This window comes from Filicampus tigris, chromosome 5 (assembly GCF_054856515.1).
Source record: "Filicampus tigris isolate MCC_2025a chromosome 5, RoL_Ftig_1.0, whole genome shotgun sequence".
In the NCBI taxonomy this organism is placed as follows: domain Eukaryota; kingdom Metazoa; phylum Chordata; class Actinopteri; order Syngnathiformes; family Syngnathidae; genus Filicampus; species Filicampus tigris.
The window spans coordinates 17499563-17515553 of record NC_141221.1 but is presented as its reverse complement, the minus strand read 5'-3'; positions in this window follow the sequence as shown (position 1 = coordinate 17515553).

Here is a 15991-nt window from a genome sequence, read left to right as displayed (position 1 = left end):
CAAGTAGTGGATCGGTCCATATTTGACCCAAATTGGATAATTTTTAACCCAACTGTTTTTAGAGTGTAGCGCTATAGAATTGGACCTGTCGTTCTGACTGGAGAGCTCATTTCAGAATTTAGCAAAAGGGCCATCGATGTCCTGAAGAATGACTGTTCCTCTCTGAGTAAAGGAGAGCAGGGCAAGAGAGCCCAGGGTCAGGAAGAAGCAAGCTGAGTTGCTGTAATGGCTTTTCAGGGTAAATTAAGACACGGGGAGCTGTTAAGGTTCGTCTCTGTGGAGTGGTGACCCTTATTCACGCAGGTCGCCATTGCGGACTCATCACAATAGTTTCTCCTCCCAATAAGCTCCAGCACACCGTTTATCTGACTGCCACTGCCCATGATTTATTACCCTCTTCCCTGCCACAGGGCCTGAGTGTCATCAGGCCTGTGCCACTCTGCAAAGTCACTACAGGGCCCTCAGTTCTAGCCCAGACCGCTTTTCGGGCTCCAGCTGTCAAATTTGTTACAGCAGACTAACGCTGCTCAGTGGCTAACATATGAAGCTAATGGTTTGTCACAATCCTTCAAAGTCACTTTCCAGTAATTGTAGGGGACACTAACATGCTGACTGGTCAAACACACGATTGCAGACACAAACATTGCTGCAGTCCCTTTCTGTACCAGCTTTCTTTTAATGAATATAGTAAATAAAGCAAAAAAAAAAGGAAATAACAATAATAACAATAATGATAAATCAAGATAAGAAAAGTATGCTACTGTAGTTATGCTGTACGACTGATTGTGTCTGCTCCATTTCTGATCAAATCAATACACATTTTACATCATATGACTTACTGTATGTCACTTTTATGTGCATTAACCAATATAACGCACATTTTGCATTCTAATGGCATCTGCAAACATGTCAATAAAGTGAGGGGAATCTATATTAAAGACCCGTTTTACATGATCGTATTTGAATATCCATGTAGCCGTCATTGAAAACAATTGCCTCTTTAACACGTCCTGCAAAGTAGCCGTGTCGGAATATCCAGCAACAGCCTAAGTGTCCTTTGCCTTTTACACGGAGCCCAGCCATGTGTGAAACTGCACACCACTGTCCCGGCATTGTACAATTCAATCTTAGATCAGTGCCAGCTTTCCTTAATTACTGCTTTGCTTACTACCTCCAATTTGTTCCTCCATCCCATGTATTGTAAGTGTGTGGTATGCAAAACAGTGCCATGGAGAAAAAGGACAGACCCATCTTTAAAACGGAGTGCAAAAGTCGCTCATGGCAAATCTGCTGCAGTACATCCACAAACATGATGGACATGATAGGGGCCATGTTATATTTCACCACAAAACCCCTATATTGGAGGTTAATTATTTTTGCGAAACTAATGTGGAACAATCACAAATATTTAGAAGCATGAGACCTTGACTAAATACAAAGAACATTTGTATTCATCCTTGCAGTCTTACTTTAAATGTGCTGGAACTAATTTAGCTGTGATGCTTGAAATTGCAGCATGAGAAAATTACGGTGCAGAGGGATAAATGCAAGAGCCACTAGTGAAGAAGCGTTGAGCTATTGCTAATTACCGCCTCATTAGCGGTAGTGCTTATCCGTGTGGACAACAGTAGAGGAACAGCTGATAAAAACACATGCAGAGGCTACAGTTGAAAGAACAGTGCCGCCTTTTATGTCTTCATTGAGTCACTATACATTTCGGCGCACGAGCACCCAAACCACTGGGGATGTGCTTGGTAATTACAGAATCCAGTAAGTGTGATGACGGCTTTTCATGCAAGTAGATTCAGTGGTGTAGCTCTGTTTTTTTTTTAAATGCAAAAAGTGAAGCATCCTATCACACCTCTTCATCCCCACACCTCCACCCTTTCCTCCCCTGCATCTCCAAGCCGTCCAGATGTTGCTGTCAGACCAGTTCTGCAAAGGCGTTGCAGTATGGAACTTCCTAAAGTGATGACAAGAAACACCTCCGCCATAACCTGGACCTCTACATTTGCATATTTTTCTAGTTTCATTTGTGGAGGAAGAATGCAAATGTATGCAAAATGAAATCCATCTCCTAATGACATGAAACGATTAAACAGTTTTATGCTTAAATATTCCCTTTAAAGAAATCAAACGGGCCCACGCGCCGCGACAAATTTGACTGGGCTCCGGCAAAATTAGAGGATATCATAAAAAGGAGAACAAGGAAGAATGGGGAGAAGTAGGAGGGGGCATTCGTTGTGGATGGCATACTTGACAGCTTTTTAAAGTGTCCCTTGTGGAGAAAAAAAATATCAGAACACTCCTGAATTCAAATAAGGTATCTATAACAATTACAAAATCTGTCAGTTTGTCTTTTACATACACCTATTATTTTCTCTTGAAAGAGTGGTGAAGTTCACTTCTAAAATGTTCTAAAATAAAAACTGATATACTCCCGAACTTAAAATCCTTCATGCAAATGATTTTCAAGGTAGAAATGGCACCTGAACTTTAAACAGCAAAAATCTCTTTTCGGGCCATTCTCACAACCTGAGCTCAGAAAAAAAATGCTACAGCTGCTAATATACCTCTCATCAAATGGCAAAATGAAAGTCAGCGCCTCGAGACATGATCACCCCGAAGCAGACAGAAGACGAAGAAGAGAGGAGACAGGACTGTGATTAAAGTTGGTATCCAGGAGAATGGAGGTTGGGGGTGTCGGGTGTGGTAATTGGCGACTGCTTAATTGTGACTTGGTGGGGAGCTGGTGACAAATGGACCTTTCCGCTGAGCTGTTCAAGCTATGAGCTGCACATTAATATAAAGGGGGTTATTATTATGTTTTAGCTTCATACCTGATTAATCACATGGATTTACTTGCTGCTCAACACCATATATAAGACACGGCTCTTGCTCAGCAGCCATCAAACTCATGACCATGGCACTTACGCTGCCTTTGAAATGCAAATTATGGACAAGATACACTCACTGTGCTTGGGCGAGTGTAGACTGTCAGATTCAAGCGATTCCCACAGGTAGAGGACCCGGCGTTATAATCATGACTGTCAAACTGAAAATAAGGCTGTCTTTACATGATTTGACCCCATCGTTGCAGGATGTATAGTCTTCATTAAACATTATTAGGGGAGACGGGTTGAAAGTGATTGATGATGCTAATAGAATGGCTACAAGGGTGCTGCTTTGCCGCACGAGATATGAATGTTGCGTCGCTTGAATGGTGCCACTTAAGTCACTTAGCTCCTCTCAGCCAAAGAGCAGGGAAGGTCTGAGGTTGGGCACCGAGGCTGGGAGGGATTTCTTCAGCCTGACGCTTTGTTGCCTCCAAATCCCGTTGGCTTATACCTTATCCCTGCCTTCCCTCCAACAGTCGACTAATAGAGGTGAGGGGCTACAGAGCTCCTCGTGGCACCCTGCTCTTTCCAGACTGGTATAAGAAAGTGTCGTGTGTGCGTGTAAAGCGGACTCAGGCTGCAAGGGAGAGGTATCGAGCAGCCGACGTGTGCACGCACACTCAGTCAAGGTGTTCCCACAAGGTTGGAAGGGGAAAGAGGTGGAGGGGACGCTGAGCCTGTTGTGGTGCATCGATCGTTTTCTGGCTCCTCTGACAAGAACTTCTGCTCTTATAGCTCAAAGCTCCACATGAGGCGGGTTGCCATGTGCCAAGGAGAGGTGTAAAGCAGTTAGCGTTTTGGTATTTAAGGGGAGGGAATAGGCGCTTTCTCCGTGACACCCTGCTAAGGCTTACATTACCATGATATCAGGTGCACAGACATGTTTATACTGTTTGTGTGTATGTATGTAAATCACCACACCAAAAGTGAATGTGTGTGGGCAACTGTTTTTATACTTATGGATGTTAAAGGCAAGGATTTGAAATAGGGTTCAAGACAAAGGGGAAGAGGTGGTGAACTAGATTATTAACCCCTAACACGGAGCTTGATGCCGTTTGCTAAATTTATGGTGCAAGGGGGGGATTAATGTGATCCCTGTAATCCTGTGGCCCTGATGCTCTAAATCCATTGTCATGCTTCACTTTTATAGAGGGAAATTTCCATGACTTCAGCTCCCCACTTACTGCACTTTGCATAACCACAATCACATGCATTGCTACCACCCATTCAACATTCCTTTTTGAAAATCCGGGCATCGCATTTCACAGAGCAGGACTTTGATGTCATTACACCCCTTTGCTTGTGGTTTACACGCTTACATCAGGGGGCTGTTTCCATGTAATGTGCTTTGAAATGAAACAGAAAACAGAAACTGCAAATCTGGTATTGGGCAAATGACTATCTGCCCGTTTTGTTTGTTTTCACAAACATTTTAGAGAATATTGTATAACCATGTTTGTTTTTTTAGAATGTACTGTACCTACTACCGTTATGCAATGAACTCAAACGTGCTCAGTAAGCGGACTGAAATCTCCCCCATACTGTATATAGAGTGAGTTAATAAATACATGGGAGGGGATCACACTCTGGGTACACTCTGATGCCCCAAAACGAGTCGGAGGTTGGGAGTGTCCTGAGAGGTAGCGTGTGCTCCCATTCAGTTCATTTACCAACGCACCCGTATGTTGTTGTTGTTGTTGTTGTTATCGTGGCTAGCGAGACTACTGTAAACATTAGCTATGAGCGCTTTCGGTTGCACCGTTAATCAATCATCAAATTAAGATAAAAAGGCACAACTTACTGACTTGTATCCTCGGTACATGAACGATGAATTAGGTTGTTTAAATCCCCTGTCAGTCCGCAACCGTTGCATTTTGCTTGTACAGTTTGTATTCATCCTGCCCGATGCTCTGGCCACTTCGTGTCCGCAGTCCGAGTGACCAGAGCGCGCTCCGGCAATCCTATTTTGTGACACGCTAAATAATATTCCAACAATGCTACGAGTTTCCGAACAGTTGGAGTGGAGCAGAGCAGGCTCAGAAAATTTTCCGAACGCACCAATAGTCACATTTGCGCATTTCTGGTCTGGAGTGGGCTTCAAACCTGAAGCGCTCGGGCCATCAAGTCCACGTCAAGTACTGACAGAGGCTGCTTCTTCAGATTAATAAATATATTTTTATAATGAAATGACCTTAGCATGATTTTTTCCTCGGATAAATGTTCTAAAGTCGGATGAGAAAATGTTCTCTGTTTGCCGCAGATAATTCAGCATTTAACGGTTTCCTGTCACATTTGCATGAACATATGCTTTCTGTCTTCGAAAATTCATTTCTGTAAATGTCAGGAAGTTAATTAGTTCTCCATGTTTTTCTGCCTGCATGTTTGTGTGCCGATGCAAGACAAAGTCACAATGATATTTGCCACAGCGGGAGGTAATGTCATTCTTGCTGTTTTATTTCCCTCTAAGTGGGAGATGTTAAGCATCTTTCCAGTCCCGGCCCTTTCTGTTTCCCTGTGGCACACTTTCTCCACAAAACTTTCTCCTCCCTCTCCCGAGCACTCATTTTCCTCCCTCCCTGATGTCTTCTCTGCAGGATGGTCATTTAATACATCTAACCAGCTGGAAAGATAAATATTCCTCATTGGAGTGTGAGGCCCTTGCCTCTCCACTCACACAAACCGGAGATGAGGGGAAGGCCTCCCTCTAGGCAGAGTCCAGTTGCCTGAATGTCATAACAAAAACTTCCACTCAACCAGGCACTGACATGAAGATGACTGCAATAATCATTTTATTTCATCAGCTATACACAGTCTTTTAATTCAGTGGGCGCCATATGTTTGATTGATATTGAAAATAAAGCCTCACAAACAAAGTATCATTTTGACAGTATTCATTGTTTATGGAAAATGTTCTTTAAATCAAAAATAGCATGGTAAACAAACAAGTTGTTTCTGCAATGGGATCTAAAATCAGCACACAATCCTAAGAATAGCGACGTGCATGTGTATGATCATGTCTCCTCCACCAACACTATCGCATGTTCATTTTGCAGGCTGCATTTGGCTGTTCCTCCCCGAATGAAAAACGTGGAATGGTTCCCAGGGCTGACTCATGGTTTCTGTTTGGAAAGGTCCAGTCCAGTGCAGGCTGGCCCTCTGTTTACACAAACTCTCAGGCCAGACTGGGAGGCCCTCTTTTCACACCCAGGTGCTTTCCAAAGAAAACCGGCTGCAGAGGCCCCTCGCCTAAGGTGCACCACACTGAAAACCATACATACTGCTTCATGTTCCTCATGTCGTCTTGCATGCTTCAGCAGCACACTTATTACAATAACACACAGACTCAGCAAAGAACATATGCTGTAGAAAAGTTAGAAATTCTAGCACTCCCATGAATTATGTGTCGACTGTAACAAGTATGCTCAATTTGCTATCTTGGCATTCCTCATCGTGAGTGAATTTGATCACTCCAAGTATGGTCGAAAAAGACTCTGACAACTATGTTCAAAGTTGTTCACGGTGTAAAATGTTCAGATCCAACCCTCTTGGGATAAAGTACACAGTTGCAACTTTGGGTACAGCCAAAGTTACCCCTGTACTTTTAGAGTTTGGTACCATATCTGTATACCTTTTTCCCTAGACAAGGATCGAACAATTTCTACTGTTGTCAGTCTTATAGGTTACATTACATGAGTGTAGATCAGCCTACCCTGTCCAGTTTTTATTGCGTTACATGCTATGAGCACTTTTATTGGCCACTGATCAATCACAATTTCCTGCCCAATGACTGTGTTTGTTTTACCACATGTTAACAATGTTCTATATTATTAATTGTTTTGTATACGTTATAAGTGGTGAACAACATTTCTAATTTGGGTCATAACACACAAAGAATGGTTTTAGATGAAGGCACAGACAGGGACTCCTGTTGTTGTCCTATTTTCAATATTAAAGAAACAAAGTTCATACCAGAGGGGGGATGCTGGGGAGGCTCTGAGGCATTGAATCATCACTTTGAAAGGGAAACAGCCCATGGACGCTTTTAATGAAGAAAAAAATACTGGGGTACCTCTACTTACGAACGTCTCTTCATATGACATTTTCAAGTTACGAAACACCTCAACAGGAAAATATTGCCTCTTGTTACGACAGGAATTTCAGGATACGAAAGGTAAAAATACAGTATGGGCTGCTACTCGGAGCTCCAGAGTTTCCTGAATGCAACATACTCATAGCTGGTCTGCCATTTGCTATTACCTAGCATCTTCCTGGCACCCCACTGGCTAAGAGGGACCTCTAACCGTATGTGTCTATGTGTGTAGATAGACAGGTAGATAGATATATATGTGATAGATATGTCTATGTAGCGTCCTCGTCATTCGCCCCTCGGGCCATGAGTTGTTCCGATAGTTTTACCTGAATTAGAAACGAGGAAAAGAAAAAAAAGGAGAAATCGTTTTTTTTTTGTCCATATAAACAAAGCAAGAGATAATAGAAATGTATGAAAAAGGGATGCGCTTGGTTGATCCCGCCAAAGAATATGACTGTAATGTATCGACAGTCGCCACGTTATTAAATCAGTTCTTACAAAACGCCAGGCAAAAACCACTTCTGAGAGAGAACATGAACCAAAGAGGGCTAAAAGCGATGAGGACAACAATTAAAAGGTAAACGACCATCATTTTTATTCTTTGCTCGATTCTTTGTTTTTTACATTATGCACAACTCTCATTTATTGTGCAATAATCTAATTGTAACATGTATTTGTTACGTTTTGATGCATTTTTATGCTTTATAAAACATTTATGTCTGAATATTGGGGGCCTTGGAACGGATTAGGGCACTTACATGGAAAACGCGTCTCTACTTACAACATTTTCTACTTAAGAAATTTCTTCCAGAACCAATTAACTTCGAAAGTAGAGGTACCACTGTAAATACATGTGGCATCAGAACATTCACAGTTCAATGAATTATAATGTAACTAATAAAAACAAATGCAAAAATGCATGTACAAGTCACAATCACCAGGACATATCACACTAAAGATTCTTTTGAGGGTAAAATGGCAATGCTTACATGTATACAGTAATTACATTCCATATATCTCCAAAATCCCATTTCTATCCATGGTAATTCTGCCGCACAGGAGTAATGGGTGTATTATGCAGTTATGACAGGCCCAGCTCCCTCTCTATCCTTCCTCATCATCCGCCATGCAAACCCACCTCCCCGCCTCCAGCAGTCAGACTGCTGAACAATCAAAGTAAAGGGTAAAAATATGCAAAATGGGGTATTTTTCACTTTGAGTCTGCAGCGTGAGCGGGACAAAGACTGTATCAAAGAATCGACGTCCCCTCCTCCAAAACAGTAGACTGTTACATCCTAGACTAGCTTTAGGAAGAAAGTCTAATCCTTGTTCTGGTATTGTTTTCTTCCCGAAATATTGCAGCAAAATACATATGACAATATGATGTTCCAATGAACCTCCCTTTTAAGTATGATAGCCCCTGTTGAGTGAGCAGTGAGCACTGAATAAATGACCGTGTAAATGACTTAGCCAGTGATTGAGAGAAGAAATTATTGAGCTGGTAAATGAACAAATGTTTGAGTGATCGAGTGAGTGAATAGCTGGGACATTGAGTGTGTGTCTAACTGAGTAACCCAGCCAGCCCGGGAGCCACACACACTGGAGGCAGAGCAAACAAACAGCTCTAAGTGCAGCAGTGTTCACTGGGGGGCTGGGAAGAGCCCCATCAGACCTCTGAATGGGGGCATTCTGCCTTCTTGCAGCCGGCTATTAAAATCAATTAATGACGGGAAAGGGGGGTGGCCTGTAAAAACTGACTTGTTGGGCTCTAGGGGTCCTTGGCGACATGTTACCTTTCTGGATCACTTGTGCCATATGGAACCTCCCCTCTTGTGGAACATAACTCACTTTTATGAGGGCTTCATTGGCTAATGATGGAACAGAGCACAAGCCGAGAGCATGGGAGTGTTCCTGTCCCTAAAGCTGTCACTCCCTCTTCTGCCTCAGTGACACTGGCATGGTGCATGAAATGGAAATGGCAAATGGACTTTCACTTATATAAAGTGAAAGTATAGCTCTTTCCTACCTATGGTACTCAAAGCGCTCGACACTGTTACCTCATTGACCTAATGATGCTGCTGCATCAGGAGCAACTGGGGGTACACTATCTTGCTCAAGGACACTTCGACATGGTCACAAAGGTTGGGGATTGAACACTGAGCCATGGCGCTCCAGCCACATGAGCAAAGTGCGACTAAAAAGTTTATATTTACTGGTTTAGATGACAACGGCTGGATTTACACTACTTGGCTCATGAGACACAATCCATTTTTTTCCTCCAATGTGGCCCAGGCCACTCTTAAAACTGTTGGGTCAAAGGTAATATAAAATTGGGCGAAAGAGTTAACCCAGTGCAAAGGGTTGAGGATTGGGCCAAGCATAATCGGGCAAGACTTTGATCCAACAAGGGGTAAGAACTTTTAAAGCTACCAAGAAACAGGTTACCAGGTTATCAAAATAGCTGTGGTAAAAAAGAATCATATTTTTACTACCAACATTTTCTAAGAATGTTACATTGAAGGTACTTGAAATTAAACACACAACAAGACTGTCCAAAATGGCGAACAGCTTCAGATCTTCAGCCCACCCAAATTCAATTGTCAACCCAATACGCTGGGTCAAAATAATAAACCACACATCGGGTACAACTAATTCAATCTGATCAAAATCCACAGCTACCCAGCGAGCGGGTTAGGAAAACACCAAACATTTTGTGTGTGTATGTACGTATGGAATCTTATTCTATCTGAAATAGGTTTTCAATTGGAATTGGGCTGTAATACCTGCTTTAATACCTTCATTGCATACAGCCAAAGACAAGATGGCAGAGAGAATGCAGTATGAAAAATAATCAATAGAAGGGTCTTATGTTAACAAAAAAAAAAGCAAACATCATTGAATTTTTCTCAAAGTGTGTGTGTGTGTGTAGCACACCTTTTATCTATTTTAATGGTCCTCTCCTTCCCTGGAGAATGTTTGTATTTACATTTAAATGCATAATGCACAGAGAAACAAATGCATCGTGGTCCATGGCAAGCATGAAGAAGTAGTCTCGCCTCAGGCCAGACAAGGCCAATTGAAGAGGAGATTGACCGTTAAAGAGGCCCAGTGGTTCTGCAAAAAGATGGAAGAGGTCCATTTGCCAATTGTGAATGGACCCTGCACTTATTACATTTGTCTGCTATGTTTTGCCATCTTACGCAAAGCAGTGGGCATATTTAGCAGCTATGTGCGTCAATCAGGCATTCTCAGCCCTTAGCGCTCAGTCACATCTCAGTGGCGTGTGCCACAAAAATGCTTACTTTTACAAGGATCACTAACAAGGCGAAGCCTCTTCCTGAGAGATACATTTAGCTGGCCCAGCAATTACACTCTCCCAGGAAGAAGCCAACATGATAATGATTATGATAATGCTGTGACATTGTGATAATGACACAATAAGGAAGTTTAAGATGAATCTACATGTCCCAGCATGTCAGCAAAACATGAAGTCCACCCGATGAGAGGTGAATGATTTTTTTTTTATGACCCTGTCTGCGCAAGTCAAAGAAAAGTGCTCTAGTAACTTTTATCAAATTATACACTAAAAAAAAAAAAATCCACTTCATGGGGCTCACTCGGGAGGGAGGCCGTTGCTTCATAAACTTTCGCATCAATGACACTTTAGCTTTGTGGCAAGTGAAATTGCCAATTTATAACCCCGATCAGAAAATAAGTCTTTCATTTACCAGTTACATTAAGACAACGAGGTCATTGATAGTGTAGTGGTACACACGCTTGAGTTGTGTGCGGGCAGCGTGGGATCGATTCCCGCTCAGTGACGGTGTCTGTGTGTGCCCTGCGACTGGCTGGCGACCAGTTCGGGGTGTAGGCTCCAGCACCTCCCCGCGACCCTGTATAGGATAAGCGCTTTGGAACATGACACATGACACATTAAGACAATGTGGAATGTAGAGGATGCAACCTCTCTGAGTAATGTCTATTAATTAAAGCATGTGGGGAAAACAAAGAACTGTATGGTCTGCTGTTCTCTTGCTATTGTAGTTTGCAGTCGGAATCGACTGACAGACAGACAGTCATGCAGATAGCAGAAAAATATATAATTTTAGAAAAAGAAAATGTTTTCAACCTGTTCATCTTGAACACAGCTTTAGTGAAAGTACTCTGTCTCAATTTACCAACATGCTCTGTCATCTAGTGTGTTGCATCATTTGGTCTTTAGATTAAAAGATTTTTGCTTTTGTTGCAAAGGGGAATGAACTGTCTTAAGTAAGTGAAGGAACACCGCTGTGGACCTAAAAAAAAAAATGTCTCTAAAAAGCAGAGGCCATACAGGGCATGAGTTTTGATAATATTCTGTAACATCAGTTATTCCTGAGTGCTGAAAATGAACCTAAGACGCGTTGGTATGAACCAATCACACCACAAAGAGACATTTTGTCATTCTCTTCCTGATTTGTAGACGATGGTACGTTAAAAAGGCCACAGAATTCGTCATCATCCTTGTGCCAAACAGGCCATTTTTTCATTTTGTGTTAATTTTCTTTCCAAAGCCTCTCTCAATTCCCACCACCCGTCCTAATCTGGCTTTAAAGGTCAGTTTAGCATAATGACATCATAGAGATGAGCACAGGCAAAACCAGATTACTAAATCTGACTCTAATGTGGCTTTTCAGATGAAACGGCATTAAAAGACATTAACGCTGCCGCATTCACTGGCAGTTTTAACTGAGATTGCTCAGGACTGGCCCTTTGCAAGACGCTTTGTGTTTTTAATGAGGTGACAGAGGGAGGCAAGATTGGAACGGGATGGTTTTACTACAAGCTGAGCTAGGATCAGATACAGTCCGTCTATTTGTGTGAGATTCCAACAGCTTTCCTAGTGGGCGATGGTTAACCTCTTCAATGTGACTGACATTTTTAGAGCACAGTCACCACAGTCGGTACAACGCAAGAGGTAGGTTAGAAGAATATGCTTACAGGCTTTCTTTAACACAAGATTTAATCACATTTTGTATATTGTGCATTTGAATTTTGGCAGACATTAACATTTACAGTATGCATGATTATGATCACTTTGGTTTTCTAAAATTGTGAATCACATTCTTTGTGAGTTATAACATCCTGAAAACAGATGCTGCTGCTTTGACTGAAAACACAAAGTGATTTTAGTTTACATTTTCGGTTACATTTTTGAAAAAGAAATACAGTCTACATCATTGTGTTACTAAAGACACTTGTCTTTTGTAAAAAGCTTTTCTGTTTTATATGTGACATACAAGCATATGTAATTAATCTGTTTTTGATTCTCACTAAATTCTCACCATCAGGAAAATTACACAGGCATCCTTAAATAATCAGCAGGTGTTGACGGTTAGTAACACTCAATATCGATTAACTGTTAATCATGATATGAAATGCTGAAATATATCTATAGTATATACTTTTATAAATTAAGATTCTTTTACTTTTACTCTCCCTTTTTCTCATGGAACAATGGATATTTCTTATACGCAAACATAAATTAGAAAGGAAAGTGTGCCCGGAAGCATCATCACACCCACACATGACAGCCCGACACTTGATCTTAGGTCTTTATTTATCCGTAAGTCTAAAGTGCTTATCAAATCACCATTTGTTTCATTTGCATGTTTTGACTGCTCAGTTGCTCAAATGTGTACACAGTGGACATGTTTGAGATGGGCATATTATTTGTGATTTTACATTTTAGCGCCATTCCTCATCATCATGGTTACAAAAACTACACTCAGCAATGACCCGGCTGAAGAGAGGGTGAGGCGATTAGTATCTCATTTGCATGAGACAGAATGTTATCAACCAAGGTGCTCTAAGTGGATATTACAGGAAGTGCTATAACTCTTTACATATTTGGGTTATACAAAAAAATATTATACATTTTTATAGGAAAATAAAATACAAATGAATACAAAACTTTTTTGCATGTAATTGCACTTAACGTACAGATATTTACAACATTTGAAGATACATGAGCAAACAGTATCAGGCACTAGCATACTAGCACATACTGTAAGGTTGTGAGCACAATAGGCCATCAAAGAATGCCACTGGCAATTCATCAGGAAATAAATCACAAGTACAATTAACTAAACATAGCTCTCTGGCCACATTAAAGCGGAAGTCAACCAAACATATTTTTTTCCAGAATATGTTCTATGCAGGCCCACTAGTCTAACCACGCATTCTGATCAATATTGCGTTTGTGAGAAATCCACCTGTTTTTAGCTAGCTCACAGGGCGGCCATTTTGTCACTTCTGTCGACTGAAGATGACATTGAAGTTGCTCAGGGCTCAGATAACGACCAATCATGGCTCAGCTACAGAAAACATGTGAGCCGTGATTGGTCGTTATCTGAGCCCTGAGCAACTTTGATTTTATCTCCAGTCGACAGAAGTGACAAAATGGCCGCCCCATGAGATGGCTAAAAGTGGGTGCATCTTGCTGCTTAAGTTACATTCAACAAACGCAATATTAATCAGAATGCCGTATTTCAACTAGTGGGCCTGCATAGAACATATTCTGAAAAAAAATATGTTTGGATTGACTGAGTAAATGAAGCTATACATATCAGGTTACTATCGTGAGTCTTAGGTGCACCTGTAGAATGCCTGCTCCAGTTCATCGACTGAGATCTCAGGAAAAAAAAGACTGTTCTCTAAGCGACAATGCAAGGTTTTTTGTGTGTGGAAAAGTTGATATTTACTCTGTCATTATACTTTAAAATAACACATTTGTTTATTCCAATGTGACGTAGTTGCACCCTATGTGAAGCCAATGACTGTTAAAAATATGCTAACATACTGTAAGAAGGTTGCGTGGCAAAACTTTAAAAAGCGCGTTTGTTTACACCAGACCATTTACAAAGCGCTTAAACTGACGTTCCATGGTTCCATGTTATTTTACCCCTGCGGTGTGGCTTGCACCAAACACTTCTCTCTCTCACTCTCTCTCATATAATTTCATGTTTTCTAAACAAATGTATGCTTCTGTGCATAATGCAGGGGGAAAAAATCCAAGAAAACGTTGGAAATGTTCAGTGGCCATGTTGGTTGAGGGGCTGACCAGCGATGGTCAATGTGGTGTTTATATACGGTGCCCCAGGGGACACAGTGAGGAACACTCTCTTTCGTCTTATTACAGTTAGACTAACGCTGTCAACTCTGCACAGCTTATGTTCAAAGGTGCGTAGGTCCGATATCTCAGTGGACCCCAACCTTTTTTGCCTCATGGACCATTTTAGACAAGTAGATGTTTTTCGTGGACCGGCAACGATCCGGCGACTTTGGGGGGTTGGGGCGGTGGCGTGGCTAGAAAAGTCACCTTTACATTGCTTTTAAATTGCCAATTTGAAAGCATAGGAAGTACATTTTTACGACAAAATGACAGAGATTTTTTTTCATCCATTACAAACGTTTTTATTCAACAGTACTGTACAATTGTCAAAGAATGTACAATAACACAGTGAACTACTAAAAATGGATCGGTCAGGGATAATGAATATGCCTTAAAATGTAAACATGATAATATGTAAATTACGATCCTACATGCCATTAATATCATTGCTACTTTCAAATGTGCATGATCAAAAGATGACACGATTGATAGCTACTTTGGTCCGGTGGCTATATAACTAGTTTGTAGCGGGTAAACTGCTAATGTTAACGTGGGCAAGCTGTGCAAACTTGCCTGGCATTTTCATGCTTTCCCCTTCATCATACTAACCCTTTTTTAAGGAGCTATATATTTACATATTCAAAACAAATATCCGTCTCAGTAAAATGTCTGTGGTGTGCTCTCATCAAAATACCCTAAAGTTAAAGAATTATCAACATTTTTTACAGGTAGTTCCTGCCATGGTGTAATTGTCTCGATTTAGGGGAAGAATCTGCCTCATGCTGAACTTCCAATGGCAAACTGTCTTTTGTTAGATTGACAACCAGTGGGCCTGATCTCGCCGGCACATTCCTGGTGGCGCTTGGCTGTCGCCACTTCTGCTTCGCGCGGCAGGGAGTGTTTTGTGGCAACCAGCTGTTAGCAGTAGTCCAGAGTGTGGAAAACAAGCAAGCGCGCAAGTCAATAAAAACATTTTTGTGGCGCATGGTCACCTCGCCAAACCAAGCAATCAAACAAGTGCCGCATTTCGCAAGCAACAATACGTCTATCTATCTATCTATCTATCTATCTATCTATCTATCTATCTATCTATCTATCTATCTATCTATCTATCTATCTATCTATCTATCTATCTATCTATATATCTATATATATATATATATATATATTTATATATATATATATATATATATATATATTAGTGCTGTTAAGTCATTAAAATATTTTATCTAAAAAATTAATCTCAAAAATGTTCCATAGTTGATCGTGATTAATCGTATTTTTCAATTACAATTTTTTACGAAACTTATAAACAATATTTCTTCGGGGAAGATCTTGGAATTAATGTGTCAATAAATTAAAATACATTTTGATTCAAAGATTGTTCTAATAGCTCTTTGATCCTTGAATACGATTCTTTTCCTGTAAAATACAACTGTTGAACGATAACACCAAAGACGTACAATTAATATGGACTCTCGTTTTGATGTCATACTCGTTTCCGAACCTTGATGTCATTTTTCACAACTCTAGATACAAAACATAAAATGGTCACCAGCACTCATATCGACAGCTGTCTAAGGTTCAAAACGCTGCATTGTGTATTCAGACCTTCAAAGAATGCTTGCACTTACAGAATCATTGAACAAAGCTGAAATGTATTGATGAATACAGACTAAATGACAACCTGGATTGAATGAAAGCCTGAATTTTCATCACTGTAATAAACAAAAAAGTCCAGCTAAATGTACTGGTGTGTTCCTCAACTGCAACTTCTTACAGTACAGTAAGAAAAAAAAAAGCTAGACAAAGGATCAATAAACTCGTCATCCGCATCAACCTTGTAATGTG